The sequence below is a fragment of the Garra rufa genome, chromosome 1, assembly GCF_049309525.1.
Source record: "Garra rufa chromosome 1, GarRuf1.0, whole genome shotgun sequence".
Classification (NCBI taxonomy): domain Eukaryota; kingdom Metazoa; phylum Chordata; class Actinopteri; order Cypriniformes; family Cyprinidae; genus Garra; species Garra rufa.
In genome coordinates, this window is record NC_133361.1 from 84,377,544 (window position 1) to 84,404,359 (window position 26,816).

A 26,816-nucleotide genomic window follows, 5' to 3' on the forward strand; every position below is an offset into this window, starting at 1 on the left:
GAAAGGTGAGCTCTAAAATTAGCAACTCCTCAATCCAACAGTTTGGTGACTGTCCTTTGTTTGTCATGCTGCTCTCTTATAAAGTTGTACTTCCTGCTTCCTGTCATGTGTCTAGTCACATGACAGGCCAACCATCCATTTATTAAAGACACATACACTTAAAATGTTAAGAGTAATAAAATGGCCTAAAAAACATGTAAAACACTTAAAACTCTATAATACATTTAAATGATTGTAATAAATAGAGCGGTAAAACACGTCTTTCTAAAAGCCAGCATATTATATAAATAGTGAAGAAAAGGCAAAAGCTTACAGCACCTGGTATTCCCAGGCGGTCTCCCATCCAAGTACTAACCAGGCCCGACGCTGCTTAGCTTCCGAGATCAGACGAGATCGGGCGCTCTCAGCGCGGTATGGCCATAAGCGAGGGCTGCTCCAAAAAGTGGGCTATTTAAAGATCAGCCTCCGTAAAAGCCAGCATATTATATAAATAGTGAAGAAAAGGCAAAAGCTTACAGCACCTGGTATTCCCAGGCGGTCTCCCATCCAAGTACTAACCAGGCCCGACGCTGCGTAGCTTCCGAGATCAGACGAGATCGGGCGCTCTCAGCGCGGTATGGCCATAAGCGAGGGCTGCTCCAAAAAGTGGGCTATTTAAAGATCAGCCTCCGTAAAAGCCAGCATATTATATAAATAGTGAAGAAAAGGCAAAAGCTTACAGCACCTGGTATTCCCAGGCGGTCTCCCATAAAAGTGTAACAATCGGCCTTATCAGCCGAGTTACAAGACTAAAATGGGGTCAGATTTAACTGTGAGAGATGACTAGTGGTTAAAAGAATGAGACATAAAAGAAAATTGGTTTAAATAGATTTGGTGTATTTACAAGGTTCACATAAAAGACTTTAAAACAACACGATAAAACTAGGTAAACTCTGTTAAAAGAATACAGTTCATTTGTCCATACCCTAAAAACAGGTAAACTCTGTTAAAAGAATACAGTTCATTTGTCCATACCCTAAAAACAGTCCAAGAACCCCAGTGTGTTGATAAGTCCAATGTGAGTGTCCACCAGTGTATATACAATCCACAGAAAGTGTAATCCACAGTTTGCAGGTGGTGAATGGAAAGGTGAGCTCTAAAATTAGCAACTCCTCATTCCAACAGTTTGGTGACTGTCCTTTGTTTGTCATGCTGCTCTCTTATACAGTTGTACTTCCTGCTTCCTGTCATGTGTCTAGTCACATGACAGGCCAACCATCCATTTATTAAAGACACATACACTTAAAATGTTAAGAGTAATAAAATGGCCTAATAAACATGTAAAACACTTAAAACTCTATAATACATTTAAATGATTGTAATAAATAGAGCGGTAAAACACGTCTTTCTAAAAGCCAGCATATTATATAAATAGTGAAGAAAAGGCAAAAGCTTACAGCACCTGGTATTCCCAGGCGGTCTCCCACCCAAGTACTAACCAGGCCCGACGCTGCTTAGCTTCCGAGATCAGACGAGATCGGGCGCTCTCAGCGCGGTATGGCCATAAGCGAGGGCTGCTCCAAAAAGTGGGCTATTTAAAGATCAGCCTCCGTAAAAGCCAGCATATTATATAAATAGTGAAGAAAAGGCAAAAGCTTACAGCACCTGGTATTCCCAGGCGGTCTCCCATCCAAGTACTAACCAGGCCCGACGCTGCTTAGCTTCCGAGATCAGACGAGATCGGGCGCTCTCAGCGCGGTATGGCCATAAGCGAGGGCTGCTCCAAAAAGTGGGCTATTTAAAGATCAGCCTCCGTAAAAGCCAGCATATTATATAAATAGTGAAGAAAAGGCAAAAGCTTACAGCACCTGGTATTCCCAGGAGGTCTCCCATCCAAGTACTAACCAGGCCCGACGCTGCGTAGCTTCCGAGATCAGACGAGATCGGGCGCTCTCAGCGCGGTATGGCCATAAGCGAGGGCTGCTCCAAAAAGTGGGCTATTTAAAGATCAGCCTCCGTAAAAGCCAGCATATTATATAAATAGTGAAGAAAAGGCAAAAGCTTACAGCACCTGGTATTCCCAGGCGGTCTCCCATAAAAGTGTAACAATCGGCCTTATCAGCCGAGTTACAAGACTAAAATGGGGTCAGATTTAACTGTGAGAGATGACTAGTGGTTAAAAGAATGAGACATAAAAGAAAATTGGTTTAAATAGATTTGGTGTATTTACAAGGTTCACATAAAAGACTTTAAAACAACACGATAAAACTAGGTAAACTCTGTTAAAAGAATACAGTTCATTTGTCCATACCCTAAAAACAGGTAAACTCTGTTAAAAGAATACAGTTCATTTGTCCATACCCTAAAAACAGTCCAAGAACCCCAGTGTGTTGATAAGTCCAATGTGAGTGTCCACCAGTGTATATACAATCCACAGAAAGTGTAATCCAAAGTTTGCAGGTGGTGAATGGAAAGGTGAGCTCTAAAATTAGCAACTCCTCAATCCAACAGTTTGGTGACTGTCCTTTGTTTGTCATGCTGCTCTCTTATACAGTTGTACTTCCTGCTTCCTGTCATGTGTCTAGTCACATGACAGGCCAACCATCCATTTATTAAAGACACATACACTTAAAATGTTAAGAGTAATAAAATGGCCTAAAAAACATGTAAAACACTTAAAACTCTATAATACATTTAAATGATTGTAATAAATAGAGCGGTAAAACACGTCTTTCTAAAAGCCAGCATATTATATAAATAGTGAAGAAAAGGCAAAAGCTTACAGCACCTGGTATTCCCAGGCGGTCTCCCATCCAAGTACTAACCAGGACCGACGCTGCTTAGCTTCCGAGATCAGACGAGATCGGGCGCTCTCAGCGCGGTATGGCCATAAGCGAGGGCTGCTCCAAAAAGTGGGCTATTTAAAGATCAGCCTCCGTAAAAGCCAGCATATTATATAAATAGTGAAGAAAAGGCAAAAGCTTACAGCACCTGGTATTCCCAGGAGGTCTCCCATCCAAGTACTAACCAGGCCCGACGCTGCGTAGCTTCCGAGATCAGACGAGATCGGGCGCTCTCAGCGCGGTATGGCCATAAGCGAGGGCTGCTCCAAAAAGTGGGCTATTTAAAGATCAGCCTCCGTAAAAGCCAGCATATTATATAAATAGTGAAGAAAAGGCAAAAGCTTACAGCACCTGGTATTCCCAGGCGGTCTCCCATAAAAGTGTAACAATCGGCCTTATCAGCCGAGTTACAAGACTAAAATGGGGTCAGATTTAACTGTGAGAGATGACTAGTGGTTAAAAGAATGAGACATAAAAGAAAATTGGTTTAAATAGATTTGGTGTATTTACAAGATTCACATAAAAGACTTTAAAACAACACGATGAAACTAGGTAAACTCTGTTAAAAGAATACAGTTCATTTGTCCATACCCTAAAAACAGGTAAACTCTGTTAAAAGAATACAGTTCATTTGTCCATACCCTAAAAACAGTCCAAGAACCCCAGTGTGTTGATAAGTCCAATGTGAGTGTCCACCAGTGTATATACAATCCACAGAAAGTGTAATCCAAAGTTTGCAGGTGGTGAATGGAAAGGTGAGCTCTAAAATTAGCAACTCCTCAATCCAACAGTTTGGTGACTGTCCTTTGTTTGTCATGCTGCTCTCTTATACAGTTGTACTTCCTGCTTCCTGTCATGTGTCTAGTCACATGACAGGCCAACCATCCATTTATTAAAGACACATACACTTAAAATGTTAAGAGTAATAAAATGGCCTAAAAAACATGTAAAACACTTAAAACTCTATAATACATTTAAATGATTGTAATAAATAGAGCGGTAAAACACGTCTTTCTAAAAGCCAGCATATTATATAAATAGTGAAGAAAAGGCAAAAGCTTACAGCACCTGGTATTCCCAGGCGGTCTCCCATCCAAGTACTAACCAGGCCCGACGCTGTTTAGCTTCCGAGATCAGACGAGATCGGGCGCTCTCAGCGCGGTATGGCCATAAGCGAGGGCTGCTCCAAAAAGTGGGCTATTTAAAGATCAGCCTCCGTAAAAGCCAGCATATTATATAAATAGTGAAGAAAAGGCAAAAGCTTACAGCACCTGGTATTCCCAGGAGGTCTCCCATCCAAGTACTAACCAGGCCCGACGCTGCGTAGCTTCCGAGATCAGACGAGATCGGGCGCTCTCAGCGCGGTATGGCCATAAGCGAGGGCTGCTCCAAAAAGTGGGCTATTTAAAGATCAGCCTCCGTAAAAGCCAGCATATTATATAAATAGTGAAGAAAAGGCAAAAGCTTACAGCACCTGGTATTCCCAGGCGGTCTCCCATAAAAGTGTAACAATCGGCCTTATCAGCCGAGTTACAAGACTAAAATGGGGTCAGATTTAAATGTGAGAGATGACTAGTGGTTAAAAGAATGAGACATAAAAGAAAATTGGTTTAAATAGATTTGGTGTATTTACAAGGTTCACATAAAAGACTTTAAAACAACATGATAAAACTAGGTAAACTCTGTTAAAAGAATACAGTTCATTTGTCCATACCCTAAAAACAGGTAAACTCTGTTAAAAGAATACAATTCATTTGTCCATACCCTAAAAACAGTCCAAGAACCCCAGTGTGTTGATAAGTCCAATGTGAGTGTCCACCAGTGTATATACAATCCACAGAAAGTGTAATCCAAAGTTTGCAGGTGGTGAATGGAAAGGTGAGCTCTAAAATTAGCAACTCCTCAATCCAACAGTTTGGTGACTGTCCTTTGTTTGTCATGCTGCTCTCTTATACAGTTGTACTTCCTGCTTCCTGTCATGTGTCTAGTCACATGACAGGCCAACCATCCATTTATTAAAGACACATACACTTAAAATGTTAAGAGTAATAAAATGGCCTAAAAAACATGTAAAACACTTAAAACTCTATAATACATTTAAATGATTGTAATAAATAGAGCGGTAAAACACGTCTTTCTAAAAGCCAGCATATTATATAAATAGTGAAGAAAAGGCAAAAGCTTACAGCACCTGGTATTCCCAGGCGGTCTCCCATCCAAGTACTAACCAGGCCCTACGCTGCTTAGCTTCCGAGATCAGACGAGATCGGGCGCTCTCAGCGCGGTATGGCCATAAGCGAGGGCTGCTCCAAAAAGTGGGCTATTTAAAGATCAGCCTCCGTAAAAGCCAGCATATTATATAAATAGTGAAGAAAAGGCAAAAGCTTACAGCACCTGGCATTCCCAGGCGGTCTCCCATCCAAGTACTAACCAGGCCCGACGCTGCGTAGCTTCCGAGATCAGACGAGATCGGGCGCTCTCAGCGCGGTATGGCCATAAGCGAGGGCTGCTCCAAAAAGTGGGCTATTTAAAGATCAGCCTCCGTAAAAGCCAGCATATTATATAAATAGTGAAGAAAAGGCAAAAGCTTACAGCACCTGGTATTCCCAGGCGGTCTCCCATAAAAGTGTAACAATCGGCCTTATCAGCCGAGTTACAAGACTAAAATGGGGTCAGATTTAACTGTGAGAGATGACTAGTGGTTAAAAGAATGAGACATAAAATAAAATTGGTTTAAATAGATTTGGTGTATTTACAAGGTTCACATAAAAGACTTTAAAACAACATGATAAAACTAGGTAAACTCTGTTAAAAGAATACAGTTCATTTGTCCATACCCTAAAAACAGGTAAACTCTGTTAAAAGAATACAGTTCATTTGTCCATACCCTAAAAACAGTCCAAGAACCCCAGTGTGTTGATAAGTCCAATGTGAGTGTCCACCAGTGTATATACAATCCACAGAAAGTGTAATCCAAAATTTGCAGGTGGTGAATGGAAAGGTGAGCTCTAAAATTAGCAACTCCTCAATCCAACAGTTTGGTGACTGTCCTTTGTTTGTCATGCTGCTCTCTTATAAAGTTGTACTTCCTGCTTCCTGTCATGTGTCTAGTCACATGACAGGCCAACCATCCATTTATTAAAGACACATACACTTAAAATGTTAAGAGTAATAAAATGGCCTAAAAAACATGTAAAACACTTAAAACTCTATAATACATTTAAATGATTGTAATAAATAGAGCGGTAAAACACGTCTTTCTAAAAGCCAGCATATTATATAAATAGTGAAGAAAAGGCAAAAGCTTACAGCACCTGGTATTCCCAGGCGGTCTCCCATCCAAGTACTAACCAGGCCCGACGCTGCGTAGCTTCCGAGATCAGACGAGATCGGGCGCTCTCAGCGCGGTATGGCCATAAGCGAGGGCTGCTCCAAAAAGTGGGCTATTTAAAGATCAGCCTCCGTAAAAGCCAGCATATTATATAAATAGTGAAGAAAAGGCAAAAGCTTACAGCACCTGGTATTCCCAGGAGGTCTCCCATCCAAGTACTAACCAGGCCCGACGCTGCGTAGCTTCCGAGATCAGACGAGATCGGGCGCTCTCAGCGCGGTATGGCCATAAGCGAGGGCTGCTCCAAAAAGTGGGCTATTTAAAGATCAGCCTCCGTAAAAGCCAGCATATTATATAAATAGTGAAGAAAAGGCAAAAGCTTACAGCACCTGGTATTCCCAGGCGGTCTCCCATAAAAGTGTAACAATCGGCCTTATCAGCCGAGTTACAAGACTAAAATGGGGTCAGATTTAACTGTGAGAGATGACTAGTGGTTAAAAGAATGAGACATAAAAGAAAATTGGTTTAAATAGATTTGGTGTATTTACAAGGTTCACATAAAAGACTTTAAAACAACACGATAAAACTAGGTAAACTCTGTTAAAAGAATACAGTTCATTTGTCCATACCCTAAAAACAGGTAAACTCTGTTAAAAGAATACAGTTCATTTGTCCATACCCTAAAAACAGTCCAAGAACCCCAGTGTGTTGATAAGTCCAATGTGAGTGTCCACCAGTGTATATACAATCCACAGAAAGTGTAATCCAAAGTTTGCAGGTGGTGAATGGAAAGGTGAGCTCTAAAATTAGCAACTCCTCAATCCAACAGTTTGGTGACTGTCCTTTGTTTGTCATGCTGCTCTCTTATACAGTTGTACTTCCTGCTTCCTGTCATGTGTCTAGTCACATGACAGGCCAACCATCCATTTATTAAAGACACATACACTTAAAATGTTAAGAGTAATAAAATGGCCTAAAAAACATGTAAAACACTTAAAACTCTATAATACATTTAAATGATTGTAATAAATAGAGCGGTAAAACACGTCTTTCTAAAAGCCAGCATATTATATAAATAGTGAAGAAAAGGCAAAAGCTTACAGCACCTGGTATTCCCAGGCGGTCTCCCATCCAAGTACTAACCAGGCCCGACGCTGCTTAGCTTCCGAGATCAGACGAGATCGGGCGCTCTCAGCGCGGTATGGCCATAAGCGAGGGCTGCTCCAAAAAGTGGGCTATTTAAAGATCAGCCTCCGTAAAAGCCAGCATATTATATAAATAGTGAAGAAAAGGCAAAAGCTTACAGCACCTGGTATTCCCAGGCGGTCTCCCATCCAAGTGTAACAATCGGCCTTATCAGCCGAGTTACAAGACTAAAATGGGGTCAGATTTAACTGTGAGAGATGACTAGTGGTTAAAAGAATGAGACATAAAAGAAGATTGGTTTAAATAGATTTGGTTTATTTACAAGGTTCACATAAAAGACTTTAAAACAACACGATAAAACGAGGTAAACGCTGTTAAAAGAATACAGTTCATTTGTCCATACCCTAAAAACAGTCCAAGAATCCCAGTGTGTTGATAAGTCCAATGTGAGTGTCCACCGGTGTATATACAATCCACAGAAAGTGTAATCCAAAGTTTGCAGGTGGTGAATGGAAAGGTGAGCTCTAAAATTAGCAACTCCTCAATCCAACAGTTTGGTGACTGTCCTTTGTTTGTCATGCTGCTCTCTTATACAGTTGTACTTCCTGCTTCCTGTCATGTGTCTAGTCACATGGCAGGCCAACCATCCATTTTTTAAAGACACACACTCACTTAAAATGTTAAGAGTAATAAAATGGCCTAAAAAACATGTAAAACACTTAAAACTCTATAATACATTTAAATGATTGTAATAAATAGAGCGGTAAAACACGTCTTTCTAAAAGCCAGCATATTATATAAATAGTGAAGAAAAGGCAAAAGCTTACAGCACCTGGTATTCCCAGGCGGTCTCCCATCCAAGTACTAAGCAGGTCCGACGCTGCTTAGCTTCCGAGATCAGACGAGATCGGGCGCTCTCAGCGAGGTATGGCCGTAAGTGAGGGCTGCTCCAAAAAGTGGGCCATTTAAAGATCAGCCTCCGTAAAAGCCAGCATATTATATAAATAGTGAAGAAAAGGCAAAAGCTTACAGCACCTGGTATTGCCAGGCGGTCTCCCATCCAAGTGTAACAATCGGCCTTATCAGCCGAGTTACAAGACTAAAATGGGGTCAGATTTAACTGTGAGAGATGACTAGTGGTTAAAAGAATGAGACATAAAAGAAGATTGGTTTAAATAGATTTGGTTTATTTACAAGGTTCACATAAAAGACTTTAAAACAACACGATAAAACGAGGTAAACGCTGTTAAAAGAATACAGTTCATTTGTCCATACCCTAAAAACAGTCCAAGAATCCCAGTGTGTTGATAAGTCCAATGTGAGTGTCCACCGGTGTATATACAATCCACAGAAAGTGTAATCCAAAGTTTGCAGGTGGTGAATGGAAAGGTGAGCTCTAAAATTAGCAACTCCTCAATCCAACAGTTTGGTGACTGTCCTTTGTTTGTCATGCTGCTCTCTTATACAGTTGTACTTCCTGCTTCCTGTCATGTGTCTAGTCACATGGCAGGCCAACCATCCATTTTTTAAAGACACACACTCACTTAAAATGTTAAGAGTAATAAAATGGCCTAAAAAACATGTAAAACACTTAAAACTCTATAATACATTTAAATGATTGTAATAAATAGAGCGGTAAAACACGTCTTTCTAAAAGCCAGCATATTATATAAATAGTGAAGAAAAGGCAAAAGCTTACAGCACCTGGTATTCCCAGGCGGTCTCCCATCCAAGTACTAAGCAGGCCCGACGCTGCTTAGCTTCCGAGATCAGACGAGATCGGGCGCTCTCAGCGCGGTATGGCCGTAAGCGAGGGCTGCTCCAAAAAGTGGGCTATTTAAAGATCCGCCTCCGTAAAAGCCAGCATATTATATAAATAGTGAAGAAAAGGCAAATGCTTACAGCACCTGGTATTCCCAGGCGGTCTCCCATCCAAGTACTAAGCAGGCCCGACGCTGCTTAGCTTCCGAGATCAGACGAGATCGGGCGCTCTCAGCGCGGTATGGCCGTAAGCGAGGGCTGCTCCAAAAAGTGGGCTATTTAAAGATCAGCCTCCGTAAAAGCCAGCATATTATATAAATAGTGAAGAAAAGGCAAAAGCTTACAGCACCTGGTATTCCCAGGCGGTCTCCCATCCAAGTGTAACAATCGGCCTTATCAGCCGAGTTACAAGACTAAAATGGGGTCAGATTTAACTGTGAGAGATGACTAGTGGTTAAAAGAATGAGACATAAAAGAAGATTGGTTTAAATAGATTTGGTTTATTTACAAGGTTCACATAAAAGACTTTAAAACAACACGATAAAACGAGGTAAACGCTGTTAAAAGAATACAGTTCATTTGTCCATACCCTAAAAACAGTCCAAGAATCCCAGTGTGTTGATAAGTCCAATGTGAGTGTCCACCGGTGTATATACAATCCACAGAAAGTGTAATCCAAAGTTTGCAGGTGGTGAATGGAAAGGTGAGCTCTAAAATTAGCAACTCCTCAATCCAACAGTTTGGTGACTGTCCTTTGTTTGTCATGCTGCTCTCTTATACAGTTGTACTTCCTGCTTCCTGTCATGTGTCTAGTCACATGGCAGGCCAACCATCCATTTTTTAAAGACACACACTCACTTAAAATGTTAAGAGTAATAAAATGGCCTAAAAAACATGTAAAACACTTAAAACTCTATAATACATTTAAATGATTGTAATAAATAGAGCGGTAAAACACGTCTTTCTAAAAGCCAGCATATTATATAAATAGTGAAGAAAAGGCAAAAGCTTACAGCACCTGGTATTCCCAGGCGGTCTCCCATCCAAGTACTAAGCAGGCCCGACGCTGCTTAGCTTCCGAGATCAGACGAGATCGGGCGCTCTCAGCGCGGTATGGCCGTAAGCGAGGGCTGCTCCAAAAAGTGGGCCATTTAAAGATCAGCCTCCGTAAAAGCCAGCATATTATATAAATAGTGAAGAAAAGGCAAAAGCTTACAGCACCTGGTATTCCCAGGCGGTCTCCCATCCAAGTGTAACAATCGGCCTTATCAGCCGAGTTACAAGACTAAAATGGGGTCAGATTTAACTGTGAGAGATGACTAGTGGTTAAAAGAATGAGACATAAAAGAAGATTGGTTTAAATAGATTTGGTTTATTTACAAGGTTCACATAAAAGACTTTAAAACAACACGATAAAACGAGGTAAACGCTGTTAAAAGAATACAGTTCATTTGTCCATACCCTAAAAACAGTCCAAGAATCCCAGTGTGTTGATAAGTCCAATGTGAGTGTCCACCGGTGTATATACAATCCACAGAAAGTGTAATCCAAAGTTTGCAGGTGGTGAATGGAAAGGTGAGCTCTAAAATTAGCAACTCCTCAATCCAACAGTTTGGTGACTGTCCTTTGTTTGTCATGCTGCTCTCTTATACAGTTGTACTTCCTGCTTCCTGTCATGTGTCTAGTCACATGGCAGGCCAACCATCCATTTTTTAAAGACACACACTCACTTAAAATGTTAAGAGTAATAAAATGGCCTAAAAAACATGTAAAACACTTAAAACTCTATAATACATTTAAATGATTGTAATAAATAGAGCGGTAAAACACGTCTTTCTAAAAGCCAGCATATTATATAAATAGTGAAGAAAAGGCAAAAGCTTACAGCACCTGGTATTCCCAGGCGGTCTCCCATCCAAGTACTAAGCAGGCCCGACGCTGCTTAGCTTCCGAGATCAGACGAGATCGGGCGCTCTCAGCGCGGTATGGCCGTAAGCGAGGGCTGCTCCAAAAAGTGGGCTATTTAAAGATCAGCCTCCGTAAAAGCCAGCATATTATATAAATAGTGAAGAAAAGGCAAAAGCTTACAGCACCTGGTATTCCCAGGCGGTCTCCCATCCAAGTGTAACAATCGGCCTTATCAGCCGAGTTACAAGACTAAAATGGGGTCAGATTTAACTGTGAGAGATGACTAGTGGTTAAAAGAATGAGACATAAAAGAAGATTGGTTTAAATAGATTTGGTTTATTTACAAGGTTCACATAAAAGACTTTAAAACAACACGATAAAACGAGGTAAACGCTGTTAAAAGAATACAGTTCATTTGTCCATACCCTAAAAACAGTCCAAGAATCCCAGTGTGTTGATAAGTCCAATGTGAGTGTTCACCGGTGTATATACAATCCACAGAAAGTGTAATCCAAAGTTTGCAGGTGGTGAATGGAAAGGTGAGCTCTAAAATTAGCAACTCCTCAATCCAACAGTTTGGTGACTGTCCTTTGTTTGTCATGCTGCTCTCTTATACAGTTGTACTTCCTGCTTCCTGTCATGTGTCTAGTCACATGGCAGGCCAACCATCCATTTTTAAAGACACACACTCACTTAAAATGTTAAGAGTAATAAAATGGCCTAAAAAACATGTAAAACACTTAAAACTCTATAATACATTTAAATGATTGTAATAAATAGAGCGGTAAAACACGTCTTTCTAAAAGCCAGCATATTATATAAATAGTGAAGAAAAGGCAAATGCTTACAGCACCTGGTATTCCCAGGCGGTCTCCCATCCAAGTACTAAGCAGGCCCGACGCTGCTTAGCTTCCGAGATCAGACGAGATCGGGCGCTCTCAGCGCGGTATGGCCGTAAGCGAGGGCTGCTCCAAAAAGTGGGCCATTTAAAGATCAGCCTCCGTAAAAGCCAGCATATTATATAAATAGTGAAGAAAAGGCAAAAGCTTACAGCACCTGGTATTGCCAGGCGGTCTCCCATCCAAGTGTAACAATCGGCCTTATCAGCCGAGTTACAAGACTAAAATGGGGTCAGATTTAACTGTGAGAGATGACTAGTGGTTAAAAGAATGAGACATAAAAGAAGATTGGTTTAAATAGATTTGGTTTATTTACAAGGTTCACATAAAAGACTTTAAAACAACACGATAAAACGAGGTAAACGCTGTTAAAAGAATACAGTTCATTTGTCCATACCCTAAAAACAGTCCAAGAATCCCAGTGTGTTGATAAGTCCAATGTGAGTGTCCACCGGTGTATATACAATCCACAGAAAGTGTAATCCAAAGTTTGCAGGTGGTGAATGGAAAGGTGAGCTCTAAAATTAGCAACTCCTCAATCCAACAGTTTGGTGACTGTCCTTTGTTTGTCATGCTGCTCTCTTATACAGTTGTACTTCCTGCTTCCTGTCATGTGTCTAGTCACATGGCAGGCCAACCATCCATTTTTTAAAGACACACACTCACTTAAAATGTTAAGAGTAATAAAATGGCCTAAAAAACATGTAAAACACTTAAAACTCTATAATACATTTAAATGATTGTAATAAATAGAGCGGTAAAACACGTCTTTCTAAAAGCCAGCATATTATATAAATAGTGAAGAAAAGGCAAAAGCTTACAGCACCTGGTATTCCCAGGCGGTCTCCCATCCAAGTACTAAGCAGGCCCGACGCTGCTTAGCTTCCGAGATCAGACGAGATCGGGCGCTCTCAGCGCGGTATGGCCGTAAGCGAGGGCTGCTCCAAAAAGTGGGCCATTTAAAGATCAGCCTCCGTAAAAGCCAGCATATTATATAAATAGTGAAGAAAAGGCAAAAGCTTACAGCACCTGGTATTCCCAGGCGGTCTCCCATCCAAGTGTAACAATCGGCCTTATCAGCCGAGTTACAAGACTAAAATGGGGTCAGATTTAACTGTGAGAGATGACTAGTGGTTAAAAGAATGAGACATAAAAGAAGATTGGTTTAAATAGATTTGGTTTATTTACAAGGTTCACATAAAAGACTTTAAAACAACACGATAAAACGAGGTAAACGCTGTTAAAAGAATACAGTTCATTTGTCCATACCCTAAAAACAGTCCAAGAATCCCAGTGTGTTGATAAGTCCAATGTGAGTGTCCACCGGTGTATATACAATCCACAGAAAGTGTAATCCAAAGTTTGCAGGTGGTGAATGGAAAGGTGAGCTCTAAAATTAGCAACTCCTCAATCCAACAGTTTGGTGACTGTCCTTTGTTTGTCATGCTGCTCTCTTATACAGTTGTACTTCCTGCTTCCTGTCATGTGTCTAGTCACATGGCAGGCCAACCATCCATTTTTTAAAGACACACACTCACTTAAAATGTTAAGAGTAATAAAATGGCCTAAAAAACATGTAAAACACTTAAAACTCTATAATACATTTAAATGATTGTAATAAATAGAGCGGTAAAACACGTCTTTCTAAAAGCCAGCATATTATATAAATAGTGAAGAAAAGGCAAAAGCTTACAGCACCTGGTATTCCCAGGCGGTCTCCCATCCAAGTACTAAGCAGGCCCGACGCTGCTTAGCTTCCGAGATCAGACGAGATCGGGCGCTCTCAGCGCGGTATGGCCGTAAGCGAGGGCTGCTCCAAAAAGTGGGCTATTTAAAGATCAGCCTCCGTAAAAGCCAGCATATTATATAAATAGTGAAGAAAAGGCAAAAGCTTACAGCACCTGGTATTCCCAGGCGGTCTCCCATCCAAGTACTAACCAGGCCCGACGCGGCTTAGCTTCCGAGATCAGACGAGATCGGGCGCTCTTTTTTTTTTTTTTTTTTTTTTTTTATTAAAAATATACATATATATATATACATACACACATTTTAAATCATCATGACATACAACAGGTCATATACATATATTACATATTACAGTTCACAGTGATTTATTACACAATTACATGTGTACACAGGGATAAGAAGATAAGTGAGAAAAAAAATAAATAAATAAAATAAAATAAAAACTTTAAATTAAATAAGGGGATCAAAACAGAATCATTCAGGCAACTCTAGTTTAGTACCATCTGGGCTGTCCATAATAAAAGGATTATTTAAAATAAAAGTTTTGTAAAAAACAATCTTGTTCTCTTCCATTTTAAAATATTCTTCAGCAGTTCTAATATATTGTTCCCGTTTTCTTTTGTACATTTTCCAAACATCTATTTTTGCACGTTTGTTTTTCACAATGTTTCTCCTTTCCCAAATAACATTTCTTGCAACAGATAAAAAAAGATTGACCATCTTTGTTTTACTTCCATTAAAACCAAATAAAAACATTTTACACCATTCTGAATCTCTCTCAATTTCCTCTTCTCTATTTGTCATCATCTGTTTTATCATTTCTTTTAACTTTACCATAAAAGTATTTAATTTAGCACATTTTAAAAACAAGTGCATACTACTTTCATTTTCTAATTCACATACTTTACATATTGCATTATCACTGCTTCCAATTTGTGCCAGCTTTGTTTCAGTGAATATCACATTGTGTCTGATAAAATAATCCAAGCATTCAAGTTTTGTGTCTAAATATTTCCACTTTAAATTTTTCCAAATTCCTTCCTCATCAATATCCACAAAAATCCTTTTCCAGAACTGTTCTGCGACTGGTCTTTTGTACACTTTGTTTCTAAAACATACATAAAATTTTTTAAAAGTACATTCCTGAAAGTCTTTGGCTTTTTCTTTTAAAACCACTTTCACATTATCATTGCTTTTATCATTCTGTTCAATTTTCTCTATCCATTCTTTAGGTATTGCACTTTTCACTATTTCAAACTGTTTCTCCAGAGTTTCTCTTTTAAAATCTTCACCAATCTCATCCATAGCATCAACAATTACTTGGCTTGGTAAAAAACCTTCTTTTATCTCATATAAAACATCTTTGACTTGACATACACCAGCCTTCAACCAATGTTTAAAAAATACTTCTTTCTCTTGTGTTAAAATATTAGCATTTAAAAACAATGGTTGATTTAATAACATTTTTCTTCCTTCAGGTTTAAACTCAACCAAATTTAAAAACTCTGCCCATGCTTGTAAAACCTCTTTGTAAAAATCAGGAATTCCAGTCATCATGTTCTGTTTCAGTTTCATCCATAAAATGTCATCATTTATATTACAGTTTTTTTCAATTGTTTACACACAATTTTGAAAACTGGGTTCTTTTTTTCAAAATATAATCACAATTATCCAAACACCACACTCATTTTGCGGAATTCCTAGATTGTTTGCAAAATGACACACTTCTGTCAAAACATACACATTTCAGTCAAAACATATACACATATTTGTGAAAATGCTATTAGTTTTCATTTAACCAACACAGTCCTCAATGATCAGACACTATTGCAGACAGTTTCACACTGCTGTGATAAATAAAAAACACATTTGTAAAAAAAAAACTAATTTTGGGAAATAGCATGTGCTAGATTTTTGGCCAGACATTGTTATGTAAGGGATCATTTCGATGACAAAACAAAATAGTGACAAACAACATTCTTCATAATTAGTTTGAGATAGAGGGAGAATGTACACAAATAGGCCTACTATAAACTTACCAAGCACGAAGCATGAAGTACATACAGTTTGACTCTGGAAAAAAAAAAGCAACACAACTACTGTAACTATTCCTCATCTCTCCGTCTGGCTGGATCAGGCCATAAGATTTCATCCACATAATTTTTGATGAATACAGGTGAACTCACCTGCTGCCTTTTATAGCACACCTGAGTGCTGAGTTTTCAAATTAGCACATGTGTGCTTCCACACCTTGTGGATGTGTTTATCCAATTTGTTCATTAGTGTGGTCATTGGCAATCCGGGGCTTTGTAATGACAAGGAAGTTACCTCACAATCCTTATCTGTGTCTAAGGTGTTGAAATGTGTGTAGAGTTTTACAAATCACTGTGTGTAATGTTTTGCAAAAAGAGTGAAGCAGACATTGTGTGTAATGTTGTGCAAATCTGTGGCGGTGTTTTGCTCCTTGGAGTAGAATTTTGCAAATTGTGTGGAAATTTTTATTTTAGAGTGTAAACAATCGTAAAAAACTGTAAAACCACCACATTTGTTAAGATAACACCTCATTACATGCTTCCATTCTGCTTTAAAATCCTTGTTTAAAAACCTTTTCACCAGTTTAACTCTCAAGCTTTTCTTTCTTATTTCTGGGTCTATCAATCCCATTCCACCTTCATCTGTTGCACCTATTAAAACATTATACGCAATTCTTGGTGGTTTCCCTTCCCAAATAAAATTCAGGACACATTTTTTTATTCTTTGTACATGCCAGTGTTCCATAGGGATGACTCCTAAGATGTACCACATTTTCGACAACATCAGCGTATTTACAATTACAGTTTTTTACGATTGTTTACACTCTAAAATAAACATTTCCACACAATTTGCAAAATTCTACTCCAAGGAGCAAAACACCGCCACAGATTTGCACAACATTAAACACAATGTCTGCTTCACTCTTTTTGCAAAACATTACACACAGTGATTTGTAAAACTCTACACACATTTCGACACCTTAGACACAGATAAGGATTGTGAGGTTACTTCCTTGTCATTACAAAGCCCCGGATTGCCAATGACCACACTAATGAACAAATTGGATAAACACATCCACAAGGTGTGGAAGCACACATGTGCTAATTTGAAAACGCAGCACTCAGGTGTGCTAGGCAGCAGGTGAGTTCACCTGTATTCATCAAAAATGATGTGGATGAAATCTTATGGCCTGATCCAGCCAGACGGAGAGATGAGGAATAGTTACAGTAGTTGTGTTGCTTTTTTTTCCAGAGTCAAACTGTATGTACTTCATGCAGTAATTTTTATTTGTCTACAGATTTTATTTGTTTCATTGATTTCATTGTTGGTTGATTACTGTAACTGATTATGGTAAGAAATACTGTATTTCTTGAATTGAAATAAATACTTGAAATATTCAGTCTGCAGCATCAGTGTTGTGCAGTGCTTGGTAAGTTTATAGTAGGCCTATTTGTGTTCATTCTCCCTATATCTCAAACTAATCATGATGAATGTTGTGGGTTTGTCACTATTTTGTTTTGTCATCGAAATGATCCCTTACATAACAATGTCTGCCCAAAAATCTAGCACATGCTATTTCCTAAAATTAGTTTTTTTTACAAATGTGTTTTTTATTTATCACAGCAGTGTGAAACTGTCTGCAATAGTGTCTGATCATTGAGGACTGTGTTGGTTAAATGAAAACTAATAGCATTTTCACAAATATGTGTATATGTTTTGACTGAAATGTGTATGTTTTGACTGAAGTGTGTCATTTTGCAAACAATCTAGGAATTTTGCAAATTGAGTGTGGTGTTTGGATAATTGTGATTATATTTTGAAAAAAGAACCCGGTTTTCAAAATTGTGTGTAAACAATTGAAAAATACTGTAAGTCTGTTTGCTAAAACCTTGGCTAATACTTTAAAATCTTTATTTAACATCGTAAGGGGTCTGTAGTTAATCAAATCATTTTTTCCACCTTTTTTCTTATATATTAATTTCACTAAACCTATTCTCATTAAATGTGTAGCTTCTTTCTTTTCAAAAATTACTTCAAAGATTTCCTTTAAAATTGGTGCTAAAACATCTTTAAAAACTTTATAAAATTCAGATACTAATCCATCTAAACCTGGGCTTTTCCCATTATTTAATTGCATTATAGCTTCCTTAATTTCTTCTATTTGTATTTCTTCATCACACATATTTCTATCATCTTCTGTTATACTTTCCTCAATTTGTTCCAATAAAAATTGTTCTTCTTTTTCATTTATTTGACCTTTTTTAAAAAGGCCTTCATAAAAATTTCTAACTTCTTTCAAAATATCCTGTGCTTCTTTTATTTTTTCACCATTTTTCTTCTTTAATTCTCTTATGATTTCTACATTTCCCTTACTTTCTTCTAAACTAAAAAAGAATTTTGTACATTTCTCGCCTTCTACAAGATATTTTGCTTTACTTCTAACCATAGCACCTCTACATTTCTTTTCTTCTATGTTTCGTAATTCTTCTTCCAAGTTTATTATTTTTTCTATATCTACATTTTCTTGGTTCAATTTATCATTTAGTTCTTTTCTAACCTCCACTTCTTTATTTCTTTTAGCTTTTTGTATTAATTTACTAATTTCTATAGTATACTTTTTAATTTCATATTTTGTATTATCCCACCATATTCGTTTATCTTCTTGATACATCCTATTCTGTTTTTCTGTATTTATTATATCCACTATTGTCTTTCTATAAGATTTTATTTTTAAAATTTCTGTGTTTATGATCCATACCCCATTACCTCTTTCAGCTTCGTTAAAATCAATATTCAAAATGAAAAACTTGTGATCACTCAAAGCTGTTTCTTTGTAATAAACACTCTGTATAAAATCGCCCAGTTTTCTCTTGTATAGAATAAAATCAATTCTACTTTGTTTTAAAATATTACCTACTATTTGTCTTCTTGAATATTCTCTTCTTCCCTCATTTCTTATTCTCCATGTCAACTACTTCATGCTCATCCATTAAGTTCTCCAACTCTTTTCTCCCACTGTCACTCTTAAAAATCATGCCATCTGCTAAATCAATTCTGTTCAAGACCGTGTTAAAATCACCAATTAAAATAGTTTCTCCCCATAAAGTCATTAAACCCTTTAGCCTATTAAAGAATTCCTTCTTTTCTTTTCCTACTACCGGAGCATGAATGTTACATAAAACCATATTATTTTCCTTAATCTTAATCGCTAAACATTTCCCTTCTTTGTCATTATATATTTCTTCGACATCATTACATACATTTTTTTTAACTAAAATGGCAACCCCTCTCCCCATCCTTCCATCACCATTATTATAAAATATATTTCCTGTCCATCCCCTTTTAAAATCATCCATTATAGCTTCATTCCAGTTTGTCTCTTGTATAAATATAAGATTTTGTTTTTTACACTGCTCCTTAACCTTGTCAAATTTTCCGACATTCGATAAACCTCTTACATTAATAGAAACAATACTTAAAAACATACATAAATGAAAAACATTACATATCAGTCCCATCAATCCGCACTTTCTTTTCCCCTAGACGCATCACGCATAGTCTTTATCAGTTCACTCTTTTTACTCAATCTGTTCCTTACAAATTTTAGATTTGGAGTTACCTTAATTTTTCTTCTTCTTACTTGCAATCCATTTGCTTGCTTGTGTTCTTCAGTATTTTGCTCATCCATTCTCTCACTTACGTCCATTTGTGTGTTTGATAAGTCCAAAGATGTCCATGTATCACTCAGTTCATTTGTTTTGCCATTGTCTTTTTCCAGCTGTTCTTTCTGTGTTTCCGATATCTCCACAATCAAACGATCATCTTTCTCCATATTGCAACACTTTTCCACTTCTCCCGTCACTTGACTGCATGTTGTATCTTTGTGTTCTGTTATTGTCTCCATTTCTTCTGTTGTGTTATTGTTACTTGTATCCACCTTTTCTGTTTCATCCTGTATCTCACCATCATTGTCCATAGCCTCATTATCCTCTTCATGATCGCCACGGCGCCAAACCACATGCAAGTCTGTCGGGAGGGTGGCTCAGAGGATGCATGAATCAACAATATGAACGTCCTGCTGCCTCCACTTGATGCAAGACAGTGATAGCCATACCTCACTAAATTGGTTCTTGGGCATGTTTTGCTACCTTTTAAATATGATTGACATTTTTTTTTAATCAATGTACGCTGAGAACAGGAGGCCTCAAAATGGTTTCTGCTGTCCGAGGGCAACACGGCGCAGAACGTGCTTAACAAAATGCCAAAACGCACGACTCTGGTGGGACTCGAACCCACAACTACAACCTCATCTGGGAGTCTTGAAATCCAATGCGCTATCCATTGCGCCACAGAGCCTGTAGGTATGCCAGCCTGGGCCTGTCCTGCTCGGCCGAGTGGCAAGCTGTGTGGGCAGAAAGACTGGTCTGTGCACAATTGAGGCATGCTTGCTGGACTGGAGCGCCGCCCAAGGCACCGCTGGGATTCGAGGCCTCAAAATGGTTTCTGCTGTCCGAGGGCAACACTGCGCAGTATGGGCTTAACAAAATGGCAAAAAGCACGACTCTGGTGGGACTTGCACCCACAACCTTTGAATGGCCTCATCTGGCAGTCTAGAAGTCCAATGCACTATCCACTGCGCCGCAGAGCCCATCGGTATGCCAGGCTGGTCCACTGAGGGCTTTACTTACAGATTTGTGCCCGTCCAGCTACACCAAGTGGCACGCTGTTTGGGCAGAAAGACAGGTCCTCAGGTCTTTGCACAATTGAGGCACGGTTCAAAAACATAGTGTCGTCAGGGTCTCCAATCCAACAGAAAGGCCAGAGACAGCCACCAGTGGAAAGGCACCGCTGGGATTCGAACCCAGGATCTCCTGTTTACGAGACAGGCGCTTTGACCAGCTAAGCCACGGCGCCTCCTTGGTGGAGAAAGTTAGCCTGAATGCTATTCTTCAAAAGCAGGTGAGAGGGTAATGATGCAGGAGAACCCGCCCGCTGTCCTCAAGCTCCTCTGTGTCCCCTTTCGCCGTCTGTTTTTTTTGTAAAGCACGAGCTCGGCTGTATTGTGGCGTGCAACCAAACCATCCATGGGATTCAAACGCAGAATCTCCTGTTAACTAGAATAGCCTGGCCGCACAATTGCCCTCCGGGAGGGCAACTCAGACGATCCAGGCTCCAAGAGAAGAGGCCAGGGGTTAGCTGACCGGGCGCTGGACAGCTTTAAGGCGTTTGCCGACAACTGAGTCGGGGCGGTTTGCAAAAGTAACCACTCACTGCCCTCGCTATCCATGTTTGCGGGTCGCTTTTGGAAAAGCTTGCGCTTGCTGGACTGGAACGCCGCCCAAGGTACCGCTGGGATTTGAACGCAGGATCTCCTGTTTACGAGACAGGCGCTTTAACCAACTAAGCCACGGCGTCAAACCGCATGCAAGGCTGTCGGGAGGGTGACTCAGAGGGTCAAAACATCCAGAAGCAGGGCAGGTGCTGGTACGCTTAAAAGAGAATGTCTACAAATTTCTACTGCCTGAGGGCAACACTGCACAGTATGAGAGTAACCAGAAAGCCAAAATCCACAACTCTGGTGGGACTTGAACCCACAACCTCTGAATGGCCTCTTCTGGCAGTCTAGAAGTCCAATGCGCTATCCATTGCGCCACAGAGCCCAACATGGGGAAAAGCAGAGCCGCGTGAAGGCTGACCTTCCGGGTCTGTGGCCGTCCAACGGTAAGAGAGCGCGTGCTCTCTCTGCAGGAAGGACAGGCCCTCGGGTCTCTGCATAATTGCAGTGTCGTTTGAAAGGCAGAGGCACTGTAAGGGCCTCAGGTCCAAGGGAGAGCAAAAAGATCCAAGCTGCCGTCTACAAGGCACCGCTGGGATTTGAACCCAGGATCTCCTGTTTACTAGAAAGGCGCTTTAACCAACTAAGCCACGGCGCCACCCCGCGTGTTAGGTGTGGGGAGGGTGGCTCAGAGGATGCATGAATCAACAATATGAACTTCCTGCTGCCTCCACTTGATGCGAGACAGTGATTGCCATACCTCACTGAATTGGCTCTTGGGCATGTTTTGCTACCTTTTAAATATGATTGCCTTTTTTTTTTTAAATCAACGTACGCTGAGAAACAGGAGGCCTCAAAATGGTTTCTGCTGTCCGAGGGCAATACTGCGCAGAACGGTCTTAACAAAATGCATGACTCTGGTGGTACTCAAACCCACAACCTCATCTGGGAGTCTAGAAATCCAATGCACCACAGAGCCTGTAGGTATGCTGGGCTGGGCTTGTCCGGCTCTGTCAAGTGGCAAGCTGTGTGGGCAGAAAGACAGGTACAATTGAGGGACGCTTGCTGGACTGGAGCACCACCGAAGGCACCGCTGGGATTTGAACCCAGGATCTCCTGTTTACTAGACAGGCGCTTTGACCAACTAAGCCACGGCGCCTCCTTGGTGGAGAAAGTTAGCCTGAATGCTATTCTTCAAAAGCAGGTGAGAGGGTAATGATGCAGGAGAAACCGCCCGCTGTCCTCAAGCTCCTCTGTGTCCCCTTTCGCCGTCTGTTTTTTTTGGTAAAGCACGAGCTCGGCTGTATTGTGGCGTGCAACCAAACCATCCATGGGATTCAAACGCAGGATCTCCTGTTAACTAGAATAGCCTGGCCGCACAATTGCCCTCCGGGAGGGCAACTCAGACGATCCAGGCTCCAAGAGAAGAGGCCAGGGGTTGGCTGACCGGGCGCTGGACAGCTTTAAGGCGTTTGCCGACAACTGAGTCGGGGCGGTTTGCAAAAGTAACCACTCACTGCCCTCGCTATCCATGTTTGCGGGTCGCTTTTGGAAAAGCTTGCGCTTGCTGGACTGGAACGCCGCCCAAGGTACCGCTGGGATTTGAACGCAGGATCTCCTGTTTACGAGACAGGCGCTTTAACCAACTAAGCCACGGCGCCAAACCGCATGTAAGGCTGTCGGGAGGGTGACTCAGAGGGTCAAAACATCCAGAGGCAGGGCAGGTGCTGGTACGCTTAAAAGAGAATGTCTACAAATTTCTACTGCCTGAGGGCAACACTGCACAGTATGAGAGTAACCAGAAAGCCAAAATCAACAACTCTGGTGGGACTTGAACCCACAACCTCTGAATGGCCTCTTCTGGCAGTCTAGAAGTCCAATGCGCTATCCATTGCGCCACAGAGCCCAACATGGGGAGAAGCAGAGCCGCGTGAAGGCTGACCTTCCGGGTCTGTGGCCGTCTAACGGTAAGAGAGCGCGTGCTCTCTCTGCAGGAAGGACAGGCCCTCGGGTCTCTGCATAATTGCAGTGTCGTTTGAAAGGCAGAGGCACTGTAAGGGCCTCAGGTCCAAGGGAGAGCAAAAAGATCCAAGCTGCCGTCTACAAGGCACCGCTGGGATTTGAACCCAGGATCTCCTGTTTACAAGACAGGCGCTTTGACCAGCTAAGCCACGGCACCTCCTTGGTGGGGAAAGTTAGCCTGACTTCTATTCTTCAAAAGCAGGTGCGAGGGTAATGTTGCAGCAGAAACTGCCCGCTGTCCTCAAGCTCCTCTGTGTCCCCTTTCGCCATCTGTTTTTTGGCAACCAAAGGCATCGCTGGGATTCAAACGCAGGATCTCCTGTTTACTAGACTAGCCTGGCCGCACAATCGCCCTCCGGGAGGGCGACTCAGACGATCCAGGCTCCCAGAGAAGCGGCCAGGGGTTGGCTGACCGTGCGCTGGACAGCTTTAAGGCGTTTGCCAACAACTGAGTCGGGGCGGTTTGCAAAATTAATCACTCGCTATCCCTGTTTGCGGGTCGCTTTCGAAAAAGCTTGCACATGCACGATTGGAACGCAGCTGGGATTTGAACCCAGAATCTCTTGTTTACAAGACAGGAGCTTTAACCAACCAAGCCACGGCGCCAAACCACATGCAAGGCTGTCGGGAGGGTGGCTCAGAGGATGCATGGATCAACAATATGAACGTCCTGCTGCCTCCACTTGATGCAAGACAGTGATAGCCATACCTCACTAAATTGGTTCTTGGGCATGTTTTTCTACCTTTTAAATATTGACATTTTTTTTAAATCAATGTATGCTGAGAACAGGAGGCCTCAAAATGGTTTCTGCTGTAGAGGGCAACACGGCGCAGAACGGGCTTAACAAAATGCCAAAACGCACGACTCTGGTGGGACTCGAACCCACAACTACAACCTCATCTGGGAGTCTTGAAATCCAATGCACTATCCATTGCGCCAAAGAGCCTGTAGGTATGCCAGCCTGGGCCTGTCCTGCTCGGCCGAGTGGCAAGCTGTGTGGGCAGAAAGACTGGTCTGTGCACAATTGAGGCATGCTTGCTGGACTGGAGCGCCGCCCAAGGCACCGCTGGGATTCGAGGCCTCAAAATGGTTTCTGCTGTCCGAGGGCAACACTGCGCAGTATGGGCTTAACAAAATGGCAAAAAGCACGACTCTGGTGGGACTTGCACCCACAACCTTTGAATGGCCTCATCTGGCAGTCTAGAAGTCCAATGCGCTATCCACTGCGCCGCAGAGCCCATCGGTATGTCAGGCTGGTCCACTGAGGGCTTTACTTACAGATTTGTGCCCGTCCAGCTACACCAAGTGGCACGCTGTTTGGGCAGAAAGACAGGTCCTCAGGTCTTTGCACAATTGAGGCACGGTTCAAAAACATAGTGTCGTCAGGGTCTCCAATCCAACAGAAAGGCCAGAGACAGCCACCAGTGGAAAGGCACCGCTGGGATTCGAACCCAGGATCTCCTGTTTACGAGACAGGCGCTTTGACCAGCTAAGCCACGGCGCCTCCTTGGTGGGGAAAGTTAGCCTGAATGCTATTCTTCAAAAGCAGGTGAGAGGGTAATGATACAGGAGAAACCGCCCGCTGTCCTCAAGCTCCTCTGTGTCCCCTTTCGCCGTCTGTTTTTTTTTGGTAAAGCACGAGCTCGGCTGTATTGTGGCGTGCAACCAAACCATCCATGGGATTCAAACGCAGGATCTCCTGTTAACTAGAATAGCCTGGCTGCACAATTGCCCTCCGGGAGGGCAACTCAGACGATCCAGGCTCCAAGAGAAGAGGCCAGGGGTTGGCTGACCGGGCGCTGGACAGCTTTAAGGCGTTTGCCGACAACTGAGTCGGGGCGGTTTGCAAAAGTAACCACTCACTGCCCTCGCTATCCATGTTTGCGGGTCGCTTTTGGAAAAGCTTGCGCTTGCTGGACTGGAACGCCGCCCAAGGCACCGCTGGGATTTGAACGCAGGATCTCCTGTTTACGAGACAGGCGCTTTAACCAACTAAGCCACGGCGCCAAACCGCAAGCAAGGCTGTCGGGAGGGTGACTCAGAGGGTCAAAACATCCAGAGGCAGGGCAGGTGCTGGTACGCTTAAAAGAGAATGTCTACAAATTTCTACTGCCTGAGGGCAACACTGCACAGTATGAGAGTAACCAGAAAGCCAAAATCCACAACTCTGGTGGGACTTGAACCCACAACCTCTGAATGGCCTCTTCTGGCAGCCTAGAAGTCCAATGCGCTATCCATTGCACCACAGAGCCCAACACGAAAGCCAGCAGAGCCGAGTGAAGGCTGACCTTCCGGGTCTGTGGATGTCCAACGGTAAGAGAGCGCATGCTCTCTCTGCAGGAAGGACAGGCCCTCGGGTCTCTGCATAATTGCAGTGTCGTTTGAAAGGCAGAGGCACTGTAAGGGCCTCAGGTCCAAGGGAGAGCAAAAAGATCCAAGCTGCCGTCTGCAAGGCACTGCTGGGATTTGAACCCAGGATCTCCTGTTTACCAAACAGAAGCCACGGCACCACCCCGCATGTTAGGTGTGGGGAGGGTGGATCAGAGGATGCATGAATCAACAATTTCAACTTCCTGCTGCCACCACTTGATGCGAGACAGTGATTGCATACCTCACTGAATTGGTTCTTGGGCATGTTTTGCTACCTTTTAAATATGATTGACATTTTTTTAAAATCAATGTACGCTGAGAACAGGAAGCCTCAAAATGGTTTCTGCTGTCCGAGGGCAACACTGCACAGAACAGGCTTAACAAAATGCCAAAACACACGACTCTGACGGGACGCAAACCCACAACCCCAACCTCATCTGGGAGTCTAGAAATGCAATGCGCTATCCATTGCGCCACAGAGCCTGTAGGTATGCCACGCTGGGCCTGTCCAGCTCGGCGGAGTGGCAAGCTGTTTGGGCAGAAAGACAGGTCCTCAAGTCTTTGCACAATTGAGGCACGGTTCAAAAACATAGAGTGTTATCAGTGTCTCCGATGCAATAGCAAGCCCAGAGACAGCCACCAGTCGAGAGGCACCGCTGGGATTCAAACGCAGGATCTCCTGTTTACTAGACTAGCCTGGCCGCACAATTGCCCTCCGGGAGGGCGACTCAGACGATCCAGGCTCCCAGAGAAGAGGCCAGGGGTTGGCTGACCGGGCACTGGACAGCTTTAAGGCATTTGCCGACAACTGAGTCGGGGCGGTTTGCAAAAGTAACCACTCACTGCCCTCGCTATCCATGTTTGCGGGTCGCTTTTGGAAAAGCTTGCGCTTGCTGTCCTACTGCTTCAGACCAGATTCTGAAGTGTTAATCTGATGCACACTTTTCAATCCCAGGAGGCCACAGGAGGCCAAAACGTCATCATCGAACGTGATTGAGAACCGCAACGAGAGTGTTTACAAATGTGAGTATTACAAACCAAAACACGGTTCCCTGTCTTAAAATCGTATTTGTTGAGCTACTGTATCGTAAACTGCTGATTTGCATAAGGTGTCAATACGTGTAACGTTAAAGTATATTTGTGATTTCGCTGTAAAACACGTTTTATTACGTATAGCGACCATAGCATCTTAAAGATGATTACTAAATGTTTAACAACTGACAGGAACATGTTCTGAGAGAATTAAATGAGCACATCACAACACCAAACAGACATCTAAACGAGTGATGGATGTTATGTGAGTTTATGTAGAATTCTCTGTTGTCAACACTGCTTTAGATAAATGTAATGTAAATAAACATAGTTAGTAAACAAGTAAACATGAGTTATCTATTTCATTTGTCTCATAGTACTGTTGATAAATTCAGCAGCATTTGTATTGGATAAAAAGCCAGTTAACACAACAGCTACCTCATAAATGTAGTATTGAGCACACGAATCA

The 26,816-nt window shown here is 41.8% G+C and overlaps 33 non-coding genes across 33 annotated transcripts; all 33 read right to left on the reverse strand.

Annotated features, from left to right (window-relative positions):
- Positions 1-306: 306 nt before the first annotated feature.
- Positions 307-425, reverse strand: LOC141317600 (5S ribosomal RNA). Its single transcript, XR_012351969.1, has one exon. It is a non-coding gene; the product is annotated as a 5S ribosomal RNA (ribosomal RNA).
- An 84-nt stretch (positions 426-509) lies between these two features.
- Positions 510-628, reverse strand: LOC141317726 (5S ribosomal RNA). The gene has a single exon (XR_012352087.1). It is a non-coding gene; the product is annotated as a 5S ribosomal RNA (ribosomal RNA).
- Positions 629-1,429: 801 nt separating this feature from the next.
- LOC141294233 (5S ribosomal RNA) lies at positions 1,430-1,548 on the reverse strand. Its single transcript, XR_012340908.1, has one exon. It is a non-coding gene; the product is annotated as a 5S ribosomal RNA (ribosomal RNA).
- Positions 1,549-1,632: 84 nt separating this feature from the next.
- On the reverse strand, positions 1,633-1,751 carry LOC141317611 (5S ribosomal RNA). The gene has a single exon (XR_012351980.1). It is a non-coding gene; the product is annotated as a 5S ribosomal RNA (ribosomal RNA).
- Positions 1,752-1,835: 84 nt separating this feature from the next.
- Positions 1,836-1,954, reverse strand: LOC141317421 (5S ribosomal RNA). The gene has a single exon (XR_012351802.1). It is a non-coding gene; the product is annotated as a 5S ribosomal RNA (ribosomal RNA).
- Positions 1,955-2,755: 801 nt separating this feature from the next.
- Positions 2,756-2,874, reverse strand: LOC141315204 (5S ribosomal RNA). Its single transcript, XR_012350752.1, has one exon. It is a non-coding gene; the product is annotated as a 5S ribosomal RNA (ribosomal RNA).
- Positions 2,875-2,958: 84 nt separating this feature from the next.
- LOC141317423 (5S ribosomal RNA) lies at positions 2,959-3,077 on the reverse strand. The gene has a single exon (XR_012351804.1). It is a non-coding gene; the product is annotated as a 5S ribosomal RNA (ribosomal RNA).
- Positions 3,078-3,878: 801 nt separating this feature from the next.
- Positions 3,879-3,997, reverse strand: LOC141296539 (5S ribosomal RNA). The gene has a single exon (XR_012341279.1). It is a non-coding gene; the product is annotated as a 5S ribosomal RNA (ribosomal RNA).
- Positions 3,998-4,081: 84 nt separating this feature from the next.
- LOC141317424 (5S ribosomal RNA) lies at positions 4,082-4,200 on the reverse strand. The gene has a single exon (XR_012351805.1). It is a non-coding gene; the product is annotated as a 5S ribosomal RNA (ribosomal RNA).
- An 801-nt stretch (positions 4,201-5,001) lies between these two features.
- Positions 5,002-5,120, reverse strand: LOC141292577 (5S ribosomal RNA). The gene has a single exon (XR_012340541.1). It is a non-coding gene; the product is annotated as a 5S ribosomal RNA (ribosomal RNA).
- An 84-nt stretch (positions 5,121-5,204) lies between these two features.
- On the reverse strand, positions 5,205-5,323 carry LOC141318470 (5S ribosomal RNA). Its single transcript, XR_012352785.1, has one exon. It is a non-coding gene; the product is annotated as a 5S ribosomal RNA (ribosomal RNA).
- Positions 5,324-6,124: 801 nt separating this feature from the next.
- On the reverse strand, positions 6,125-6,243 carry LOC141317727 (5S ribosomal RNA). Its single transcript, XR_012352088.1, has one exon. It is a non-coding gene; the product is annotated as a 5S ribosomal RNA (ribosomal RNA).
- Positions 6,244-6,327: 84 nt separating this feature from the next.
- On the reverse strand, positions 6,328-6,446 carry LOC141317425 (5S ribosomal RNA). The gene has a single exon (XR_012351806.1). It is a non-coding gene; the product is annotated as a 5S ribosomal RNA (ribosomal RNA).
- An 801-nt stretch (positions 6,447-7,247) lies between these two features.
- Positions 7,248-7,366, reverse strand: LOC141317625 (5S ribosomal RNA). The gene has a single exon (XR_012351992.1). It is a non-coding gene; the product is annotated as a 5S ribosomal RNA (ribosomal RNA).
- A 753-nt stretch (positions 7,367-8,119) lies between these two features.
- Positions 8,120-8,238, reverse strand: LOC141318830 (5S ribosomal RNA). The gene has a single exon (XR_012353123.1). It is a non-coding gene; the product is annotated as a 5S ribosomal RNA (ribosomal RNA).
- A 753-nt stretch (positions 8,239-8,991) lies between these two features.
- On the reverse strand, positions 8,992-9,110 carry LOC141299178 (5S ribosomal RNA). The gene has a single exon (XR_012341717.1). It is a non-coding gene; the product is annotated as a 5S ribosomal RNA (ribosomal RNA).
- Positions 9,111-9,194: 84 nt separating this feature from the next.
- Positions 9,195-9,313, reverse strand: LOC141312428 (5S ribosomal RNA). Its single transcript, XR_012349230.1, has one exon. It is a non-coding gene; the product is annotated as a 5S ribosomal RNA (ribosomal RNA).
- A 753-nt stretch (positions 9,314-10,066) lies between these two features.
- Positions 10,067-10,185, reverse strand: LOC141299181 (5S ribosomal RNA). Its single transcript, XR_012341718.1, has one exon. It is a non-coding gene; the product is annotated as a 5S ribosomal RNA (ribosomal RNA).
- Positions 10,186-10,938: 753 nt separating this feature from the next.
- LOC141299186 (5S ribosomal RNA) lies at positions 10,939-11,057 on the reverse strand. The gene has a single exon (XR_012341721.1). It is a non-coding gene; the product is annotated as a 5S ribosomal RNA (ribosomal RNA).
- Positions 11,058-11,809: 752 nt separating this feature from the next.
- On the reverse strand, positions 11,810-11,928 carry LOC141312439 (5S ribosomal RNA). The gene has a single exon (XR_012349231.1). It is a non-coding gene; the product is annotated as a 5S ribosomal RNA (ribosomal RNA).
- Positions 11,929-12,681: 753 nt separating this feature from the next.
- On the reverse strand, positions 12,682-12,800 carry LOC141299193 (5S ribosomal RNA). Its single transcript, XR_012341722.1, has one exon. It is a non-coding gene; the product is annotated as a 5S ribosomal RNA (ribosomal RNA).
- Positions 12,801-13,553: 753 nt separating this feature from the next.
- LOC141299196 (5S ribosomal RNA) lies at positions 13,554-13,672 on the reverse strand. The gene has a single exon (XR_012341723.1). It is a non-coding gene; the product is annotated as a 5S ribosomal RNA (ribosomal RNA).
- A 6,815-nt stretch (positions 13,673-20,487) lies between these two features.
- On the reverse strand, positions 20,488-20,561 carry trnat-cgu (transfer RNA threonine (anticodon CGU)). The gene has a single exon. It is a non-coding gene; the product is annotated as a tRNA-Thr (tRNA).
- Positions 20,562-20,988: 427 nt separating this feature from the next.
- trnat-cgu (transfer RNA threonine (anticodon CGU)) lies at positions 20,989-21,067 on the reverse strand. The gene has a single exon. It is a non-coding gene; the product is annotated as a tRNA-Thr (tRNA).
- A 150-nt stretch (positions 21,068-21,217) lies between these two features.
- trnar-ucu (transfer RNA arginine (anticodon UCU)) lies at positions 21,218-21,307 on the reverse strand. The gene is given in 2 exon segments: positions 21,218-21,253; positions 21,271-21,307. It is a non-coding gene; the product is annotated as a tRNA-Arg (tRNA).
- Positions 21,308-21,506: 199 nt separating this feature from the next.
- On the reverse strand, positions 21,507-21,580 carry trnat-agu (transfer RNA threonine (anticodon AGU)). The gene has a single exon. It is a non-coding gene; the product is annotated as a tRNA-Thr (tRNA).
- Positions 21,581-22,007: 427 nt separating this feature from the next.
- Positions 22,008-22,081, reverse strand: trnat-agu (transfer RNA threonine (anticodon AGU)). The gene has a single exon. It is a non-coding gene; the product is annotated as a tRNA-Thr (tRNA).
- A 428-nt stretch (positions 22,082-22,509) lies between these two features.
- trnat-cgu (transfer RNA threonine (anticodon CGU)) lies at positions 22,510-22,583 on the reverse strand. The gene has a single exon. It is a non-coding gene; the product is annotated as a tRNA-Thr (tRNA).
- A 155-nt stretch (positions 22,584-22,738) lies between these two features.
- trnar-ucu (transfer RNA arginine (anticodon UCU)) lies at positions 22,739-22,828 on the reverse strand. Its single transcript is given in 2 exon segments — positions 22,739-22,774; positions 22,792-22,828. It is a non-coding gene; the product is annotated as a tRNA-Arg (tRNA).
- Positions 22,829-23,027: 199 nt separating this feature from the next.
- Positions 23,028-23,101, reverse strand: trnat-ugu (transfer RNA threonine (anticodon UGU)). The gene has a single exon. It is a non-coding gene; the product is annotated as a tRNA-Thr (tRNA).
- A 1,274-nt stretch (positions 23,102-24,375) lies between these two features.
- On the reverse strand, positions 24,376-24,449 carry trnat-cgu (transfer RNA threonine (anticodon CGU)). The gene has a single exon. It is a non-coding gene; the product is annotated as a tRNA-Thr (tRNA).
- A 429-nt stretch (positions 24,450-24,878) lies between these two features.
- On the reverse strand, positions 24,879-24,952 carry trnat-cgu (transfer RNA threonine (anticodon CGU)). The gene has a single exon. It is a non-coding gene; the product is annotated as a tRNA-Thr (tRNA).
- Positions 24,953-25,107: 155 nt separating this feature from the next.
- On the reverse strand, positions 25,108-25,197 carry trnar-ucu (transfer RNA arginine (anticodon UCU)). Its single transcript is given in 2 exon segments — positions 25,108-25,143; positions 25,161-25,197. It is a non-coding gene; the product is annotated as a tRNA-Arg (tRNA).
- Positions 25,198-26,816: the final 1,619 nt, after the last annotated feature.